Source organism: Meles meles, chromosome 1 (assembly GCF_922984935.1).
Source record: "Meles meles chromosome 1, mMelMel3.1 paternal haplotype, whole genome shotgun sequence".
NCBI lineage: Eukaryota > Metazoa > Chordata > Mammalia > Carnivora > Mustelidae > Meles > Meles meles.
The window spans coordinates 121,420,993-121,434,176 of record NC_060066.1 but is presented as its reverse complement, the minus strand read 5'-3'; the positions used below and the strand labels follow the sequence as shown (position 1 = coordinate 121,434,176).

Here is a 13,184-nt window from a genome sequence, read left to right as displayed (position 1 = left end):
TTGCAGGTGGGAACACCAGGTCCTGAGAGGTCCCACATAGTGACAGGGGTGTGAAGCTGTGAGCTCTGGTGCCGGTGCAGGGGCTGAGTTTCCAACACACTCATGTGCTTCTGCCCCACGCTGCTCCCACATCCCTGCCGCTGAGAGCTGGGACTCCCTTTCTTGCTCATTTTCTAACTAAAGAGGGCAGATGTGGGTCATTTCTTCTGCAGACTCCAAATGATGGGTGAGATGATGAAGCCTATAGGGTCTCATTGGAAAAACAAAGTACAATTGAGTAAGGATGGCAGCCGCAGGCAAGGAGAAGGAAGTAAGGAAGCAGAAGTGCCAGGAGTGGGGGTAGCCTGGGAGGAGATCAGAGCTCCTGTTCTAGGTTCCACTTTCCATTCCCCCCGGGGAGTTGATGCTGGCATTTCCCTCTTCATTTGGGTGAAATTCCACAGACCTACAGGGCTTGGCTTTATCCTCAGAAGCCATAACAGGATAACCATCCTTAGGGAACTGCAATAGGCCTAGCATTTGTTCTAAAGACACACACAGAATCAGTGGTGGGTGGGGACTTTTGCATCAGCTCTGTTTTACATCTTGAACCCTACCTGGGTGAGGCTTGCTCCTCCCCTTTGCTCTTCTAACTCAATGAATCTGGGAGGATGGGGTTCCTGTGATGGCTCTGGGAAAAGGCCCATTTTCTACTTCTAAGTCGTTGGTGAGGGAGGTCTCCAAGGTGTGAAAGTAGCACATGGTCACTGACCTTCTTGCTGCTTCCATGCTTACTCAACTACAGGGCTGTTCCGGTTATTGCTGTGTAACAAAGCACCCTAATACACACTTTGATTAAAGCATTAATTTTTTGAAAGCATTAATTTAATTAATTAATTAAAGCATAAAACTAAGGTGATCATTATCTTTCTCTATTTCATGGTTTCTGGGCATCAGGCATTTGGGGAGGGCTCAGTGGGTGGCTCGATGCACTGTCCACTTGCGGGGACTGAGTGGGTTGGAGGAGCTGCTTCCAAGTTGACAAACTCCCGTGGCTGGCGAGGTCAGGAACTCAGCCCGCGTTGGAGGCTGGGGACCTCTTCTCCTCATTGGCTGCTCTGTAGGCTCCACAGAATAGTAGTCAGGTTCTAAGAGCAAGCATCCTGAGAGAGAGAATGGAAGCTACCATTTTCTTATGGCTTGGATCCAGAAAAATACATGACTTACCTCCCTTGTTCAGGCAGCACAGATCCCAGATTCAAAGGGAGGAGATACAAGCGTGACTTCCTGAAGAGAACACAGTCAAAGAATGTTGGGGCCTTTTAAAAAAACACCCACACTGGAAAAACGAATAATTGTGCCCCTCAGGACAAAGGAGAGATCATAGCTTAGCATCTGTGTGTTTCAGACACTCAGAAACACAACTTAAGTTAATTGCAATTTCGGCTGCTTCCCTGTGTCCTGGAAAAAACCACGGCCAACACTTCCTCTTACATCTTACTACTTAATGATTCTGGGGCGTAGCGTTCCTTGGATTCCTGTAGAGAGAAATAAAAATTAGGAGCATTACTTCAGTGTCTTTCTTTTCAGGAAGACAGGCTTGGGTGGAAGAGGAAGTGCTGGGGAGGGGAGATTAACCAGTAAATGTGTCTCCTCTTCCAAGCAGGACCAGTATTAAGAAGAATGGATTAGGTCATTGTGTTGGACCTGCCGTACTTGACAGGGCTGCCCAACCTGTAAGCTTTGACTGAGCACCTCTTATATGTATGTCCTATGTTGGGAATGGGGGTGCGAGGTATGGAGAGATGAAGAGGAAGAGGTCCGTGCCTTATATGCAGTCACACTCTTAATTTGAGAGGTAAGGCATAGACATGGGAAGGGGGACCTACTTTATAAAGCCCTAAATGTCAAGGTTGAGAGAAAGGACTTTGGTCCTGGGATGGACCAGGATGGTCCTTCGCTGTATGACTTGGGACACCAAGCCTGAGTTCCTCTGTGAGTAAGCTGGGGATACTAATAGTCTTACCTCATAATATTATCCTATATATTTTAAACATCTTTCTATAGTCCTGGCAAGAAAGAATCAGTTTTCTAGATGTTCAGAGGGGAGATGGCCACTGAGAGCTGGAGGGTTCAGGAGGACTTCCTGGTGGAAGTGTTCCTTCCCTCTCCATGCTGGGACCTTCAATCAGGGATATCTTCTGAGCTTTATCTTCTTTCACCTCACTGAAAATGTTGACACTGTGGACTGCCTTCTCCTTCTAGAAACATTTTCTCCTGTGATAAACATTGTCCTCTCACCTCTTGATTCTTCCTTTCTGTCTTCTTTCCTGAACTTTCTTGCTCCTCCTGCCCCTCTGAAGCAGGCACAGCCCCCCAAGTTCTGTCCTCTTGACTGTCTTCTACGTACTTCCCCTCCACTTCAGCACCACGTTTCCACTCATGATGTCCAAGTCTGTCTCCAGCCCTCTCTCCTGGACTTTATAGCCATATTTCTTTTTTTTTAAACAATGTATTTAATTATTTTAGAGATTTTGTTTATTTATTTGGCAGAGAGAGAGAGAGATAGATCACAAGTGGGCAGAGAGGCAGGCAGAGAGAGGGAGGGAAGCAGGCTTCCTGCTGAGCAGAGAGCCCGATGCGGGGCTCGATCCCAGGACCCCAAGATCATGACCCAAACCGAAGGCAGAGGCTTAACCCACTGAGCCATCCAAGTGCGCCCCCCCACCCCATATTTCTAACCTCACCGTTTTATCTATTCTTTCAGCAGATCCCTATGGAGAGTCCACCTTGTGGTGAAGAAGGACATGATGGTCTCTGCCCTCATGGAATTTACCCATCAGCCAAGGAGACCATCACTCAGCAGCCAGTCACACCATTAGGCATCTGGCTACGATCATGAAAAGGGTTACAAAGAAGAAATGTCTGCTTGGGAGGTAGATTGAATTCTTCTCCGCGGTCAGGAGAGGTGTGAAGAATTAGGGTTTGAGTTGAACCTGGTGGATGAGCAGCGAGTGAGGAAAGAGGAGAATGGGACAGAGAGGCTCTCTGTCAGAGAGGGAACATGGCTGAAGGCCAAGTCAAGAAGGAGTGGGTGCATAGGAGAGCCAAGAGAACATTGGAGCAGGCAGTGGGCTATAGGGAAGACTAGGGCCAAGGCAAGGCCTGGAAGGACGTGTTGAAGATGTGGGCCAAACTCTGCAAGCTTGAGAAGAGTGTGATCATATCTGGACTTCTAACAGGTTGTGCCGTTGCTGTGTGGAGAAAGGGAGCAAGACTGGAATTAGCATCAGGAGGTGATGGTGAGAGTCCAGGTGAGCCATTATTCTGGTCTGGACTGATGGCAGCAGAATGAAAGAGAAACAGACAGAATCTAGAGGTACTTAGAAGATGAAATCTCCTGGATTTAGTGGTAGATTGCACAACAGAGTGAGAAAGAGGAGGTCTCAAGGATGATTACTGGGTTTCTGACTGGCTCAGCTCTTCATGGAGCCAGGGACGATTGGAGGAGGAGCAGGAAGTGAACTACGGAAAGTTTCCAGGGTAGAACTTTGAATGGCGAATGTATTTCTTACACATCTGTGTTGGAGGTGATTCCAAGGGAGTCAAGGGGAAAGATGGAGTAGGAAGTTGAGCATGTAGAGCGCAGAGGATATCTGGAATGGACATGTAGAGGTGGGAATCAGTGGACAGTCTGGGAGACGCTCTAGGAGAGGGTACAAAGGGTGAAAAGGCTGTGGCTCTGGGAGGCCCAGCATTTAACTGGAAGGGGTAACTGAACAGGTGGCTAGAAGGTAAGAGGAAAGCCAGGGAATGTGGAGTCCGAAGGAAGAGAGTGCTAGAAGGAAGGAGAGCCAAGACAAGTATCACAGAGAGGTCAGGGAGATGAGGACTTGGAGACTGTTCCATGGATTTAGTGACATAGAAATCCCTTGTGACCTTAGTGAGAGAAAGCCATCTTGGCAGCATGATGGGCAGAGGTGGGTTGAAGAGTGAGTGGGGGTTGAGGGAATAGAAGTAAGCTACGTGGAAGACCATGAGAAGGTAGGGATGGGAGCTTTAGTGACTTTGTAAAAGGAAGATAGCTGCTAAGAAGGACCCAGTAGCAAGGCAAATGTGGACAAGGAAGAGAGAAGAGGAGTAACCCACAGTGACTGAGGATCTCAAGAAGCGTGGGACCAGGGGACCCAGTGGGCAGATGGAGGCTAATCTCAGGGAGCAGGAGAGACTCTCCGATGCTGTACCAGGAAGGAGGAGAAGAGGGCAAGTGCAAATGTAGGGGCATATGGGGGCAGGTCTGCTTTCACCAGTGGAAAACCAAGGGGGGCTTCTGGCCGAAATAAAGCAGGGATCTATGCGGTATTGGTGCTACAGTGGGATGGGTGTTTAGGAGAGTGGAGAAGGCTGGAGTGGCCTCCAACAGAATGGAGAAGTAAGTTGACCAGAAAATCCTACGAAGGCTGTTGTGCCACTTGAAAGCCCACTTGACGTTAACGACCATGAAAAGCAGAGGGACACCTGTGTGTTCCATAGTGTGTTTTTCTCTAGAGAACTTGGCATAGAGAAAGCCAGTATCAAGTTCATTCATGGTTGGGGCTTGACTGGGGTTGATGTGATGTACAGGTAGGGAAGCAATGGACATCTTGGGGTTACCCTTTTGATAGCCCACGGACGTTTTATTTTCAATATGTCCCAGATTCATGATCTCATTACCTTCTTCCCTACTGCTCCTCAAATCTGTTCCCCTTTTGAAATTCCCTATCCTGGTTAATAATAATAAATCATCTAATAATACTACTAATAATAGTCATTTTTAAAGTATACATATCAGACGTAATACCAGATATTTAAAAAAATCATCTCATCTGGGGCGCCTGGGTGGCTCAGTGGGTTAAGGCTCTGCCTTCGGCTCAGGTCATGATCCCAGGGTCCTGGGATGGAGCCCCACATCAGGCTCTCTGCTCAGCGGGGAGCCTGCTTCCTCCTCTCTCTCTGCTTGCCTCTCTGCCTACTTGTGATCTTTGTCTGCCAAATAAATCAATAAAATCTTAAAAAAATCATCTCATCTGATCATCATAACAGCCTTATGGGGGATGTATTACTCATTGTACAGATGTGGAAACTGAGGATCAGAATGTGAAATCACTTGGTCAAGGCCTCTAGTAAGTGGCAGTTGGGATGAAAGAAAACAGGTCTGCAAGGTCCAAAGCCCTATCCTTCCCCATCAGCACACCATTAGTACAGTGAGTTCCCTGCCTCAAAACACCTAACTCTGACCCCACCCTTCTTCTCCATCGCCCAGCAGGTCCAGTGTCCCATTCTGTTGGTTCACCTCTGGCATGTCTCCTGGATCACTTGCTACTTCCTGCCATGCCTCTTCACTCCACTCCGTGTTATTGGTTGGGTCTCCTTGCCAGTCAGCTCCATGAGGATAGGCGCCATCGTCCGTCCTGTTCTCTGCTGTGTCCTCAGGGCCTAGAATAGCACCAGGCAAACGCTAGCTAGCACTCAGTAGCTGTTGAGTGAAAAGATAGATGTCCTTTGGGAGATAAATCTCCACGGCAGTCTCACATTTCTGCAGGCCTTGTAGGCAGAGGCACTGAGGGCTGTTTGCTCCAGACTATCTTTTCGAGGATATTTGCATAGTGAACAGCTTCGGAAGCCAGTCTCCCTCAGTGGAGGATGGGCTCGTTTGCTGTCTAAGATAATAATGTCTCTCTCCAGGGCAAAGGCTGGCAGGTTTGCTTGCAGCCCATTATAAAGGACTGGGGTTTCTAAACTTAGAATTCCTCAGGGTATGCAGGATCACAGGGACCTAGCCCTTCCCATGGAACTTGGAAAGCAAGGGAAACTGACTTGAAAGTGTAGCTCCTGCTTCTTGCTGCACTATAGGTAATGAAGTCCTTTGTCTCTGGCCATGGAGTCTCACGTCTTCTGTCAGCTTCCATGAAACAGTGGCAGATTCACTCTTTAGACTCCAAGGGTAAAAATCTCAGAACCTTCAGAGTTTGTGACAGTGGTCCTCTTGCCTGTCAGTAGGACAACTGAGAGTCAGCCTCCACCTCCCGCTGCCTCTCCCTTCCCCAAACACTGTCTCTAATGCCAAGGTCCGCTAGAGCACAAAGAATTCATCCTAGACTCTCTCCACACAACCAGCCCTCCAAGGCTGGGAAGGATGGCCGCCCCCCCCAACTTCTCCCCTATTACCCCACTCCTCCAACTTGGGCAGTCAGTCACCTCCGCTGCACACCTTCTCCACTCTCTGATATCTTTTTCCTTGTCATGCTCTCCCCTCAAGGGCCAACCTTCTCCTTTTCTGTCTGTTGAAGCCCTGTCCACCCTTTGAGGCTAGGATTCCACTTGGCTTCCTCAAGGCCTGCCCAGAGCCCAGTCAGAATTTTCCTCTCCCTTCATCGTCCCCTACTTTCCCCATGTTATAGGGTTCCCTAGTCCTTCAGCCTGATATTGTGGCTCTTTAGATAACCCCACTCTGCCTGTCCCAGAGGTTCCCCCAACAGTTCTGTGATCTTCTCAACCCCGTGGCATACAGAAGGAGCTCAGCAGAAAAGTACTATATTGAAGTTGAACCGCACGGGAAATGGTCTTGAGGATGGTAGGACTGAAGAATGGTGGAGTGGAAAAGGAATTCCAAGCAGGGGAAGAATGAGCGAAGGCAGGGAGGGGGAAGTGGCTACGACAGGGGAGTAAGCACTTTGGCTGGAGCTGAGTTCACGAAGGAAGGCCAAAGTGCTGCTCCTTAAAAGGTGAAGAAATAAGGCCCAGTACTCAGGAGGCCCTTGGCCATTGTGGCCCCATTCCTCTCTGAGGACAGAAGCCCTGGTAATGCTGTCCTAAGGTCTGGGTCCCTTGGGCGGGCGCCACAAGAGGCTGGTCCCGGGTTAGCCCCTCTCCCTCTCCCGGCCCACCCCTGCGTCGTCGGCCATCAGAGCCTCGCTTGCGGCCCCAGAGCCTCGCACTGACGCGGGCCCGCGCGTGAGTCAAGCCTGCGTCACGACGCCCCGCCGCCAGGGTGGCCTTTCGGAAAGCGAGGGAACAGTGCGCGCCGCGCTCCGCCCAGCTCCGTTCCGCTGCGCAGAGCCGGCGCGGCCAGTGCACAGGGAGGGCGGCACTCGGCGACGGCGACCGCAGCCGCACGCGCCGTCTCCACCGCGGGACCTGGGTCCCCGCGCTGCTCCCCAGAGGCTCGAGCGCGCAGCGGGCGGGATCTGGGCCAGGACCCGCGGCGAGGGAGGGAGCGAGGAGCGAGCATAGTCGCGTGCGCGGACGCGCGACTCCAGGTCCCCTCTCAGCCCCGGCCGGTGCCCGCCGCCGCCAGACTCGGGCTGCCCGCGGGAGGGGCGGTGCGCCCGCCACCTGTCTGGGACCGCAGCTACTCGGCCGGAGTGCAGGGGCCGAGTCCGCGCGACGGCCCACGCCGGACAGGTGAGTCGCCGGCCTCGCCCCGCCTGGGTTTACCGCGCCGGCCACCGCAACTTTAGCTGTTCCGGCCCCGCCCCAGCCAGGAAGGCCTAAGGACAGAGGCGCGAGGAGGCGCCGCCAGGTACCCGCCCGGCCCTGATCGGGCCCCGGGCTCCTCCCGCCGCTCCAGCCGCTGTTGCCTGGAGACGGAGCCCGGGGCTCGAGCTCCTCCGCGCTCACGGTTTGGCCAACGGGCTCTAGCTTCCCGGGCTCAGGAGGGCCCAAGAACTCCGGGGGTAACCGGGCAGAGCCTCAGAGGCAAGCGCCCCGCGGAGGACCAGGCTGGAGGCCCGGCCGGTGTGGCCGCTCAGAGCTGCGCGCCCAGGGCGCAGTTCCCGCGAGGAGGCTTCTGCGCGGCTGGAGACCCCAGCCCCAGCCGCTGGGCTTCAGGCCCGTGACCTTGACAGTAACATTGGCCAGAGAAGCAGAGAGCACACGCCCGAGATGAATATTTAATTCCCAGTCTGGGGCTGGACCGCGCTCAATTTGGAGCTAGCGGGGAGCCCATCTTCCCTCGAGGGAAGCGCGTCTGGCAACCGAATGGCGGACATGGGGGACGTGCGCGGGGTGCGGGTCTGGAGGACCGTCTCGGGAGAGGCCTCTGCCACGTTTATACCTGTGGTCACCGTGCTCCCAAACTGTGCTCACCGTAGTCTGGGGAGGGCAGTTCCCCCAGGGGCGCGGCCGCTGAGGAGGGAAGCCTAGTCCTATCTTAAAAGCCCAAACAGCCCTCTTGGACTTTAAGTGTTGGGAAATGCCGAGGTCACTCACATTTATAGGACCCAGTCGCTATCAAGTAGAGTTAAAAACAATTTTTTTTAAAAAAATCCCATTCCTCTTTCCTTCTTTGGGAAAACATTTAGGAATTAGGAAATTTCTAACCAGAGCTGCCTTGGTGGGGGTGCAATTCAGCTGTGAGAGTGAGACAGGAAGGTTGGGTTGGGGAGACAGGGCAGCGGTATACAGAAAAAACGATGTTTGTGAGGGATCAGCTTGTGAGATGCTGTCCTTGTTAATAGGAACTTCCAGGAGCTAAGAATATCCTGTAATGGCTCCCCAAATATTCAACCAAAACTTGAGTTGGAGCCTGTTAGATGGTGCTGGACATTCTGACGGATGCCTGGAGAGCAAGGTCAGAGTGTGTTGAGGTTAACAGCAAAGGATTCTTGTATTTCGTGCTGTGCCTACATTGTCCCACGGTCCAGTGAAGTAGACCCATCACCCAAGCAGGAAGGGCTTTGAGGTCACACCTGACTGTCCTTGGCTGTGGCCCATCCAGTGGGACCATCAGAGGTTTTGGCTCCTGTGCTGGCCTTTTCTCTAACGAAGCAGCTGCAGCTAAGTAGGTGGTGAGTTTCAGCAAATCCTTGCAGCTTGGCCCAAGTGACTCAGTGCAGGAGGCAAATCGTGCCCACCGGTGCTGACTGGAGTCAGTTCGTTTGGCCTGAGTCACACACAGAGTTGTGTGTCAGCTGTTTATGAGTTGAATGGGGTTCTTTATCAGGGCTTGTAAGCAGAAACCCCAGAGCTCCCAGGGTTTTGGGGTCACAGAGGTGGGCAAGTCCTCAGGGTGAGCTAAGCAGAGCTTGGGCTGTCTGGCTCCTGGGCAGGGGTCCTAGAGCTCTGGCCCCACGGGCAAGGCAAGCAGGGGTTGGGGGGTGGGTTGGAGCAGAGGCTCCGTGGGAGGCTCTGTGATTGTGGACAGAAATGGGCCCTGTGTTCTGCCACGTGCCAGCACGGGGTGACCTTGGACAAATCACTTTACCTCCAGAGCCTTGATTTCCTCAGTTATAAAATGGGAATGCCTATAGTGCCTTTTTCTCAGGCTTATTTGGAGCCCCTTGCTGGACACCTGGCAGATGCTCGTAAAACGTTGATTCCCCACCCTTTTCTTTATGGCCCATAACCAGCAGTTGTTCTTTCTCTCCCTGCCTTTGTGCCTTGGTGTAAGAGGGGGTGTGGAGACCAATGAAAGTGTCAGGGCTTCACACATGGTTGAGAAGGACCCATAATTCAGCTTTAAACTGACCTCTCCCCAACCTTCGGGTCTCCCCAGGACACCCTGAGTAAGAGCAGGATTACAGGGCGTGGGGAAGAGCTGTGCTGGGTCTGATGGGTGCGCTTGGCTGTCTGCAACAGCTCCGGGGCGAGACTCTTGCACAGACCTTTACTCCTTAGTGACTGTGGCCTGCTCTCAAGTTGTGGCATTTAACTGGCTGGACTTCAAGGGCTCCTGCCCTTGGATCAGATCTTGCCCTCCTCCCCCCACCCTCACCTGTCCTGTCCACCATGGAGTTGGAAGCTGCATGGCAACCATCCTGGAGAGGAGACTGTGTTATTCTCCTGCCTTCCCCGAGGAATCCTGGCTCCTCACTCTCTCTTTCTGTAATGTCTCTAGACTTGGTGTGAGCTAAGAGGTGTGTGCGCCTCAAAAGTAAAGGCAGTAAGGGGATCCCCAGTGCAGCAAGAGGCCATGCTGGCCTAGGGGACTCCGGTCTACTACTGGCGGTATGTGTGTGTGTGTGTGTGTGTGTGTGTGTGCATGAGGCACATGCACCCTGGAGGTATGTCCTCCCCACTGGATCTGGCAGCAAATTTCTGAGATGAGGGCATTCTTGACAAGCAGGGTCTCTCTGCCTGTGCACCTTCCCTCCCCTCGTGCTCCTTTCCTGTCTAAGTTAGCTGCAGCAGGACAATTCATCACCAGTCCCTTTAAGGCTGCTAAGATAAGCAGCAGAATAGTTTAAAGGGAAGATGGATTTGAGCTTTCTTCCTGGAAGCAGATCTGAGTTATGGCTTGCTCCTGGGCTGGGCTACAAGGAGTTCTCACAGCCAAACATCTGGAGCACCCAGGCTGGGAAAAGACTCAGCCCCCACAAAGTCCTTTTCCATCATCCTCCCCCACCTTGTGTCCCAGACTTCCAGAGGTCAGAAGCACAAGACCGCTGGTGGGTCTGTATTAGTGCGTTAACCTAGATGGGCGGGATAGTGACCTGTGGGGAAAAGCCAGCTTGGTGTGCTTTTAGGGGGGTGACTGCCATTCTGGGTTCCAGCAGCTCACACCATGCTTGGCACACAGCGATGACACCCAGGTTTTTACCGAAGGCTTCAGTGTTATGCTAAGTGCTTTATTCATATACCATCTCATTTAATCTTCGCTACAACCACAGGAGACGGATAGTGCTCTCTGTACTTTACAGATATGGGACTTGAGGTTCAGAGAGGTGAAATAATTTGTCCAAGGTCACACTGGTAGTGAGCAGCAATCTGACAATTTGAATTCAGGTATGGCAGGATCCAAACTTTATGCCCCGAACCCTTTTGTGATATCTTCACGGTATGCTCTTAATAAATATTTCCTGGCTACCTGAGCATTTATCCAAACAAGGTGTTCTAAGCCTGTGGGTCTGGTTCTTTAAGCTAGTGCCCCAAGGAAGTGGAAAATGAGCCTCCACCAATGGGAATTTGGTGAACAATGAACATACGTAAACTTCCACGGTTTGGGGAATCTGGTCCGTCGTGCCTGGTGGGTTGGAATGCAGCCGAAGATCCCAGGCTCCAATTGTCATGCTTTACTGTCCTGTTGGTCTTTTTCTTCCTGATCTCTACCACTCCTGACCTCATTCCTTAAAGTTTATCCAAGTCAGGGGTTGGTGCTGGAAGCAGCGAGGGGAGTCCTGGCAGGTTGGATGGTACCTGGAGGATGTCTGCCTCTGCAGAAAAAAGGACGGCCGTGTGCTTGTGGGGGCTCTGGTGTGTCAGATTTCTCTGCTGGAGAGCGCATGCCAGGGACTTGGAGGGATTTCTTGTCAGGCCCCAGACCCCAGAGCGAAACTGCTAATACTCCAAGGTTATTTATGGCAGCTGCTGGCATGGGCTGCTCAGAGGGACGCTGCTTGCTTCCTAGTCTTGCCCCATGGAGAGCCCACTGTCCTCACCCCTGGGGCTTTGCCCTGGAGTCTGTGGCTGCCCTGGGAAACGTGGCTTCTGATTCTTCCTGCCTCTTCATCTCTTCGCTCCCTGAGAAATCACCAGCCCTGGAAGAATAGGCCCGTTTGTCCTATCCTTCCTTGGACCTCCAAGCCACCGTTGGTCTTGGGGAAGTTCCTGTAAGTGAGGGTGGATAACTGGAGTGTAAGCACTATTGCTCCCCCACCCCACCCCCAGAGGACATGAAGGGTTCTCCCAGAAGCCCTTGCTGCACAGGCAGCCATTTTGTGCAGATACAGTGCTTTGAAAATTTCCCCCTCCCACCTCCATGAGTAATTATTTAAATTAAAATGTGGCTCAATCATGGCTAAAACCAGTTATTAAAAAAAAACAAACAAAAGTATGGGGTGCCTGGGTGACTCAGTGGGTTAAAGCCTCTGCCTTCGGCTCAGGTCATGGTCCCAGGGTCCTGGGATCGAGCCCCACATCGGGCTCTCTGCTCAGCAGGGAGCCTGCTTCTTCCTCTCTCTCTGCCTACTTGTGATCTCTGTCAAGTAAATAAATAAAATCTTAAAAAAAAACTAGATATTCACGGTGTTCAGAAAATTTACAGGTGAGAACCTAAGCTCAAATGCAAGATGGATTGCTGTACTACATTATTCTCATGTTCATGACCAGGTATATTTTGTTGGAGAATAATTCTGGGTCAGGTGAGTCCTGAGCAGCCTGAGTCTCCAACCTGGGGATTGAGACTTAAAGCCCTATCTGGCTGGGGCCTCTTGTGGAGTGAAGGCATAGGCTCTGGGCTCTGGGCTCATCTCATCTACTGCGTTTGTCCCACCGAGCTGCCTCTCGATCTTCCAAGGCTACTCCTGGTTCATTTGGAGATAACAAGTTGCCTCTCACTGTACTCCATCGTTTTTAATTACTGGGTTAATTAGAATTTCCCCTGGATTCTGTGCACCACTAATTTGCCACCTATTCTTTTACTCACAAAAATAATTCATTGGTCCACACCCCCAAATTCTGCTGCTTGCATTTTTCTCTTTAATTATAAGACTCCCGGCTCCTGTGGTTTAAATCCCACTCCAGGTCAGGAGTGCTGTTTGATAAAGCTCCTTTTCGAGGAATGAGAACAGTCACCTGCTGGAGTGCCTCCATCAGGTGCTGCCAGGTGCCAGGATGTGGACCTTCTCTTCCCCGGGGGTGGGGCTAAGGGAAGGAGGGCGGCTGCAACCCACAATTAGCTCCCAGAATGGCCCGGTGGGCGCTGTCCACGGTCCTGGCACAGCACGGAGCCGACGTGCCGGCTATTAATTTGGGGACTCCTTTAGAGCAGCTGGAAGGAATCTCCTTGACCAGTTCCCCAACTCTCATTATGCCATTGGCTTTAGGGAAGGACCTAGCCAAATGAAGAAACTCCTAAGCACAGGGAGAAATGGTGGTAGAAGGACTGGCCTCACTGTTGACGTGCTGAATGAGATTCACGTGTGTCACTGTGCAACGCAGCCGGGCCCGGTGGAGAACTTCCTCACTGGTGCCACATACGGGTAGCGCGTGGCCCGGAAACAGTGAGGCCTTCATGTTTTGGAGTAGCCCCAGGGTCCCTGCCAGCATTCTTTTCTTTGTGTATTATGACATACGGAAGATTGGAAAGCACCAATATATCAGAAAGGAAATGGGCTACAGAGTGTTTTGTTGTTTTTTTTTTTTCTTAAAGCGCATGAGAGAGGGAGAGAGAGAGCACAAGCCGGGGGAGGGGGAGAGGGAGAGAGAGAAGCAGACTTCCTGTAGAG

At 51.9% G+C, this 13,184-nt stretch overlaps 1 protein-coding gene across 1 annotated transcript in view; it reads left to right on the top strand.

Moving 5' to 3' along the window:
- Positions 1-7,025: 7,025 nt before the first annotated feature.
- Positions 7,026-13,184, top strand: part of SLC6A17 (solute carrier family 6 member 17) — a 49,314-nt gene continuing 43,155 nt past the window's right edge. The window contains exon 1 of the mRNA XM_046025108.1: positions 7,026-7,422. The gene's annotated coding sequence lies outside the window, so the exon portion shown is untranslated. The remainder of the gene's footprint in view (positions 7,423-13,184) is intronic.